Raw genomic sequence first — 7,952 nt, 5'->3', positions numbered from 1 at the left:
GGTTAAAATGTGCAAAGCACTAAGAACATTAATTAGAACAAAATAAGCAGTAAATGAATGTTGGCTATTATTATTACAAGAAACAGGCAAATTTTGATGGTGATAGCAGAGAGGAAAAGTCTCACTTTTTCATGAGGCACAGCAGAAACCTGCTAGCATTATGGACAAACACAGGAAGAGGCAATATTGCACTAGCCACTGCGAAGTGAAACTATTTGTTCAATTCAGGACAACCATGTAGGCTGTATTACAGGACCCTTCTGTCGACAGAAAAAAATTCACAAGCTAAAAGTTGAGAATTATGTTTCATTCAGTGGACTTGATGAGGACTTAAGCCTGGGATACAGCCTCGGATCCCTCAGAGGGAGTACTCGAGGGAAGGGAGGAGCCAGGATAGCTAGGAGTTTCTGCAACAAAAACTAGGTGGTCAGAACATCAAAAGATAACTGTTAATCAAAGCAAACCAGACATCTCAAGTTAATGAATTTAGTGCTTTCTATGTATGGGAAGATGAAAGAATTCTGGGTTCATTGAAATCATTCCTTCGATGTGCACCTTAACTACCTAGGGCCGGTATCCTGTTCTTTCCCATCCTGAGTCCCCTCAGGGTGTACAGTCGGTGGCCGCAGTGGCTGATGATTTCATGGCTGCAACATCCTTTGTTTACTGATATGGCAGTTCTTGGTCCACACCTCCCAGGGGCATAATTTATCCAGAGACTTGCACCCACTGAGTGCCCTATGGGGCACTAAGTCCACTGCACTTCAGTTCTGTGCTCATGTGGATGGGAACCCCGAGTGAGTGGATCCTCAGACAGAGCTAACAGAACCACAGAGGAGGCAAGAGGCACGTGGCCTGGGCTGGAGGGAATTGGAATTGGAAAATGTCTCCAAGTGTTAGGGGAATCACTGACTGCAACCGGTCGCCCTGGCCAGGCTGGATAGTAGCCACTTTCATGAGTTACTTACAACAGGAGGTCCTGGTAAGGAACGAGGAACTAGCAAGCTACCACCAACCGGAATAATTCGGGAAAGGTCAAAAGGAGAGAGGAGACGCCAGTCCATGGCCTACCAACCTCCCAGAATCCTCCTCGCTGGAATCCATCTTGGCTGAGTGATGCACGTGCCACCAGGAAGGACCCTGAGTCAGAGTGATTGGCCAGAGACAACCCGGAAACTAACCCGGTCACCATAAAACCCGAGACTGCGAGCCACGTGGCAGAGGGGTCCTCCTGGGTTCCCTTACCCTCCTGCTCTCCGCCCGGGTGCCCCTTCCCAATAAAGTCTCTTGCTCTGTCAGCACATGTGTCTCCTCGGACAATTCATTTCCGAGTGTTAGACAAGAGCCCACTCTTGGGCCCTGGAGGGGGTTCCCCTTCCTGCAACACAAGGAAAAGATGTCCAGAATGTGGGGGTCACTTCTCTGCAGTTATTTTTTTCTGCAGAGTATTAGCTCCTCAAACCCTGTTTACTTTGGTCGCCCTGCACTTCAGTTTTCTGTCTCCCAAGTGCCGTGACTCTGGTGAAAACTCAACAGCTGCATTCTACTTTGTCTGTCAGCTCCACAGAGCTTAAAAATTGGCAGATGCTTACAGTTAATCTTCGACAAAGGAGGCCAGAATATACAATGGGGAAAAGACAGTCTCTTAAGCAAATGGTGCTGGGAAAGTTGAACAGCCACATGTAAATAGATGAAGCTAGAATGTACCCTCACAGCATACACAAAAATAAACTCAAAATGGCTTAAAGGCTTAAATATAAAACAAGACACCATAAAACTCTTAGAAGAGAACACAGGCAAAACATTCTCTGACATAAATTGTACCAATGTTTGCTTAGGTCAGACTCCCAAGGCAATAGAGATAAAAGCAAAAATAAACAAATGGGACCTCATCAAACTTATAAGCTTTTGCACAGCAAAGGAAATCATAAACAAAACAAAAAGACAACCTACAGACTGGGAGAAAATATTTGCAAATGATGTGACTGACAAGGGCTTAATTTCCAAAATACACAAACAGCCCCTACAATTCAATGACCAAAAAACAAACAACCCAATTGAAAAATGGGCAGAAGAACTAAATAGACATTTCTCCAAAGAAGACATACAGATGGCCAATAGGCACATGAAAATATGCTCTTCATCACTAATTATTAGAGAAATGCAAATCAAAAAAACAATGAGGTACCACCTCACACCAGTCAGAATGGCCATAATTGAAAAGTCTACAAATAATAAATGCTGGAGAGGGTGTGGAGAAAAGGGAACCCTCTTGCACTGTTGGTGGGAATGTAAATTGGTGCAGCCACTGTGGGAAACAGTATGGAGGTTCCTCAAAAAACTAAAAATAGAGTTTCCATATGATCCAGCAATCCCATTCCTGGGCATATACCCAGACAAAACTATAATTTGAAAAGATACATGCAACCCCTATGTTCATAAAAGCACTATTTACAATAGCCAAGACATGGAAACAACCTAAATGTCCATCGACAGATAAATGTATAAGGAAGATGTGGTATATATATATATATACACACACACAATGGAATATTAGCCATAAAAAAGAATGAAACAATGCCATTTGCAGTAACAGTGATAGACCTAGAGATTATCATATTAAGTGAAGTAAGAAAGAGAAAGTCAAATACCATATGATATCACTTATATGTAGAATATAAAATATGACACAAATGAACATATCTATGAAATAATAACAGACTCACAGATATAGAGAACAGACTTGTGGTTGCCAAGGGGGAGGGAGGGTGGGGAAGAGGAAGATTGGGAGTTTGGGATTAGCAGTTGCAAACTATTACATATAATATGGATACACAATAAGGTCCTACTGTATAGCACAGGGAACTATATTCAATATCCTGTGATAAACCATAATGGAAAAGAATATGAAAAAGAATATGTATGTATAACTGAGTCACTTTACAGCAGAAATTAAACACAACATTGTAAGTCACCTATACTTCAATAAAAAAAAAAAAATTGGCAGATGCTTAATGAGACAGGAGGGGAGGGGGTAGGGCACAACCATTAAAACAATGACACAACCATTAAGAAGAACAGGATACCACAAAAACCGGTTAGAACCTACTTGGCCCAAGGTGGTGGAAGATTTGACTTCCAGTGACCTTGAGCCTCATTATATGTTCATTGTAATACATTAGCATATGCTAAATGACACACCCACAGGCGCCATGACAGTTCTGAGGCCAACCATAAAAAGCCAAAAAGTGGGCTGTGGCCCGGTTCCTAGAAATCTCTGCCCCTTCCCCAAAATAGCTGGAATAATCCTCCCACTCCTTAGCCTATGAAATTACCCAGCCCATAAAAAGTAACCACCCCCATCCCTCAGCTGCTCTTGCCTTTGGAGATGGTCCACATTGTCTCCATGGAATGTGTATCTCCCAGGGCCACACTCACTTTCCAAAGAGATGACCCCATGCCCTGAGGCCGCCTCTCACCTTCTGAGATGGTCCACACTCTATCTATGGAGTATGTATCTCTCTAAATACACCTGCTTTCGCTTTACTCTGGCTTCCTATTGAATTCTTTCCTGCGTGGAGCCAGGGATCCTCACTTGGTGGCCCGCCCCAGGGACTGACTCGAGACCTGGGACATGACCGTCCTCTCACCACATTTTTCCTACAACACAAGGGGAAGAGCAGTCTAGAACGTCAGGCTCACCACAGGGTGTTCCCCTCTCTCTAGCATCTTGACCTCTCAAATCCTGGGTACCGCGGTGACTCTCCTCTGGCCATGTAATTCAGAGCACTCTGAATGGATAAGCAGCATTTTCATCACCTGTGAACTTGTTAGAAAAGCAAATTCATGCACCTGAACTTGACCCAGTGAGTCAGAATCTCTGGGGATGAAGCCCAGGAAACTGATTTAACAAGCTCTCTTACATACATCAAAGGTGGAGAACCCTTGTCCAATGCTTTCAAATGATTTTTTTTGTAGTTTAATTCAGATTTTAAAGCTATTCTCTGAAGGAGGGTTGGTGTGTTACAAAATACCATAGCTAGAGATGGAAGTCTGCAAGATATTATACTTTTCAAGTGTCGTCTCTGTTAATTCTCAAGAATTGGGGTAATTTTGGCTCACTTTTGTATCTCTAGCACCTGGAATAATCTTAGCCCTTGAGTAAGCCCTGAGGAAACATTCATTGAATACGTAAAACTCTATGATGTAGTTTTTATTATCCCCATTTTACAGATGAGAAAATAGAGACTCAAATGAGTAAATGACTTGCCCAACATCATCCAGGTAGTATGTGGCAGAACTGGTATTTGAAGCAAAGAATCCAACGCCTGTGCTACCCTGATGGGAGCACGGTGGCCCTGGGCATCTGAGGGGGCCACACTTAGGGAGGGCCCAGCAGTGCAGGAAGGAGAAGCAGGAAGGGCATCCAACCAGATGACCCTGCTGATACAGCCTCTCCTAAGGTGGGCACTGCTTCTGAGGCTGGAGCATTGGAAATGGTGTCACAGGTGTGAGTCCCGTCTCGTCCAGGTGGATGTGTGAGACTAGTAGTCTGAGCTCTGCTAAGAGAAGAGACAATCTGTTCCAGGCCTTCTTGGTGAGGTTTTGTCCTCTGATGCTTGAGGGTTTGGCTCCCAGAGCAGGGATTGTGGCAAATTCCTCTTATATCCAAAGAGCAAGCAGGTACCTGCAGGAGGGGAGGGATGGGCAGCCAATCAGAAGACAACTGCCAGGGCGCAGGCAGAGCTGCTCTTGGGTTGGACTGGCTCCCCAGGGCGTCACCTCTACGGGGCCACCTGGCCTGGTTTCCTTTCCCCAGAATAGCCCAGAGGCCTGTGGGATGGGAAATCCTTTTGGTTTCAGTGGATGCAGGAAAGTGCGTCACTGCAATGTGGGCTCCCGGGGGAGGGGAGGAACCTTTTCCTGAAGGAAGGACTTTTCAATACCCTCCTGCTCTGTCTCTTGTCTCCATGGAAATGGCAGAGAAGCCCAAACAAGAAGTTGGCTTTCTTGGGGAAGGGAGGGCCGACCCATGCGCGAGCTTCCCACCATCAGAGTCTCCGGCTATGAACTACAGGATCTCCACAAGGTGCCATGGGATCCCATCTGGGTGAGGACAGTGACTGGGAAAGTGGGCTGGGATCCCACTGAACCCAAAGCAGGCCAATAGCGATGGTCTAAGAACAAGATTCAGAATGTCCGGGTTGGAAGAGGCTTCAGAGATCATCTGGGACCCAGGAGTGATGTGACTTGCCCAAGGTCACACAGTAAGTCCTATAGACGAGGACTAAAGTCCCATCTGATAGTGTTCCTTCCTACTCCAGAAGGAAGCCTTCTTCAGTTATAGCAACAGCACAAATTAAATCATACGTTTTTTGAATGTTTACCACGTGTAGGACACAGTGCTGATTCCCTTCCATACATCACCTCAGTGACTTCTCACAAGGTTGAAAGGCGCGTACACCTGCCCCCTATTTACAGGCAAGGTAATGAGTCTTAGAGCCTGAGCGTGCCAGTCAAGGTCACATAGTTGCTAAGCAGCAGAGCCGGTAGGTAAACCTAGGGCATCTGACAGTAGACCCTGAACCCATAACCGCTATTGTTTTCCTTCACAGTTCTGGGTCTTCTACTTCTCCTGGGCTTCCACTCACTGGCCCCCACTCTGTGCCCAGGGTGGCTCCCAATGTATGTGCCAAGTGTCTGTCAGCTTCTGATGCTTAAGTGCACATCGGGTGCTGTTTTGTTGCGGGACACGACAGCAAGCGAGAAGCCTTAGGCTTTTTTCGAAACAGCTGTCTAGATTAATAAAATAATTATTTTGTGATTGCCAAAGTAACATCCGTGCTCTTCACAGAAGGCTGAGAAACTATGAATAAGTAAAAAGGAGGCAGAAAAAAAAAAGAACTCATATGTTTCCTGGCTGTTTCTTCTGGAAATCGTCCACTTACCCATTGATGATCTTAATGATTGCCTCATCAGTTTGCTCTGGGACCACGTTCTTTACACTCACAATTGTGGTCGACATCTTTTTTTTCCCTTCCCAATTGGTTCTTTGTCAGTGTATTTTGAAAAATGCTTTTGGCTCTAGGACTTACCCAGCAGGCAATGCTTCTGTCTTGGGTCAAAATGGTGAGCAGGCCTGCCGTGGCAGCATCAAGCAAATGGCTGGAGGGTATTTGATGCTTCTGGGTTCAATAAACTGGGCTTAATGCAATATATAAGAATGACGATGTAAAATAGGCCATAAGAAGGCTTCCTGAGAACCTTTATAATGACAGGGTGTTTCGCATTAAGAGAGCCCTGGACCTGACCATACGGCAGCTGATCTTGCCTAAAGAGCAGTGGACAAAATATGAGGAGGATACATTCTACCTTGAACCATATCTGAAAGAGGTTATTTGGGAGAGAAAAGAGAGAGAAGATGGGCAAAGAAATAATCATGTAGTCTAAATCTGTGGCTGCAGCTGTCCTAAAGTAGTTTTATGAAGTTGGTTAAACCTGAAATGTACAATGTAGAACTATCTGGGCTGCAAATGTATTACTTTAAATAAATATCTATTATAATTATTGTTGGAAAAAAAAAAGAAAAATGTTTTTGGAAGTTGGAAGTGGCTGCCTAGATTGTAGTGGACTGATCCTTTGCCCTGCAGAGACCCCTTTGCTGCCCGACTGGCAGTGACAGGCAGACAGACGTTGACATTGGCCATAGCAAGTTTTCCCTCATGGCTGTCGAGGCTCTTCTTGACCAGCATGACCTGGAAAAAGCAGTTCTGCCCTTGGAGGTCCCAGTGAGCCAGTTGGCAATGCCATTGCCATCTATTATCTTTCCCTGGGAAGGGCAGGGTTCTGCTTGGGAGCTGAGAGCCAGGACTACAGAGCCTGGAGATTCACCCTGGTCCTCAGAGCCTGTTGTGTAAGCCCGGGATGGAGTTGAAAGGAAACGGTCCCGCAGCATCTCTCTCCATGCACGTAACTCTATTCAGGTTCCATTGGCTGGAGAGCTGAAGTCACCATCACAAGGACCATGTGTGTGGCTGGAGGGCCACCAGCTGCCTAAATTCCTCAGGGTTGCCTTTTTGCTTTCGTGTCCACCCTAGGAAGTAGGCAGAGCAGGTTAGTAGGAGTTTTACCTTACAGATGAGAAAACTGAGGCTCAGGTGGACAGCACCGGCTCTGGGACTAGAATCTGAGCTCCAGTGAGCTTTCATGATGGGGGGTGAGATATGGGGCGTGGGGAGCCACGGTGTGGGGAGGGGGCCGTCTGAGAGTTTGGAAGTGGAGGAGAGAGGAGACAGAGGCGTCTCTGTGGGCCCCTGGGCTGGAGACACGGACTCTACCTACTTTGCTCATTTTCTGCATCAGTTCTGGTCTCCCTCTGTTCCCTAGGGACACCCATTCCTCAGTCCCAGCTGTAAAAACAATGGGGGCACACACAGGACATTGTGGGGGTGTGAGGACACACACGCAACACATGCTTAACCATGAAACCCCAGAAGCAGGCCCATTACCTACGAACATAAGCCCACGATCTCTGTCACTGCCAGACAATAGTCCCAAGGCATAGCTGATGTGATCAGAAAGGAGAAAGAAATAAGAGCAGTAAACATTAAAGAGGAGGGTGACGTTACTTGTAGATATGACTTTATACTCACAGCACCCAGGATATTCTATTAGAAAACATTGCCAACAATAGAATTCAGTAAGGTGTCTGGGTAAAAAAGTCAGTACCTTCCAAAATAAGAAACAGACAGGAAAATGTAATGGAAGAAAGAAGTCCATTTTGAATAGCTACAAACAGATTACATATCCAGGAATATAGTTATCAGGTTATGTGTAAGATGTCAATAAATAAAATTTGAAGATGCTACTAAAGAACATACACAAACATGCGAATAAATGGAAAAATATCTGCAAGAGAGGAAGCTGCATACTACACATTTGCCAACTGTCTC

The 7,952-nt window shown here is 45.3% G+C and overlaps 1 pseudogene; it reads left to right on the top strand.

Moving 5' to 3' along the window:
• Nucleotides 1-6,126: 6,126 nt before the first annotated feature.
• On the top strand, nt 6,127-6,450 carry LOC114238674 (cytochrome b-c1 complex subunit 7-like; annotated as a pseudogene).
• The last annotated feature ends 1,502 nt before the right edge of the window (nt 6,451-7,952 follow it).

This window comes from Balaenoptera acutorostrata, chromosome 17 (assembly GCF_949987535.1).
Source record: "Balaenoptera acutorostrata chromosome 17, mBalAcu1.1, whole genome shotgun sequence".
Taxonomy (NCBI): Eukaryota; Metazoa; Chordata; class Mammalia; order Artiodactyla; family Balaenopteridae; genus Balaenoptera; species Balaenoptera acutorostrata.
This window is presented reverse-complemented; position numbering and strand designations above follow the sequence as displayed.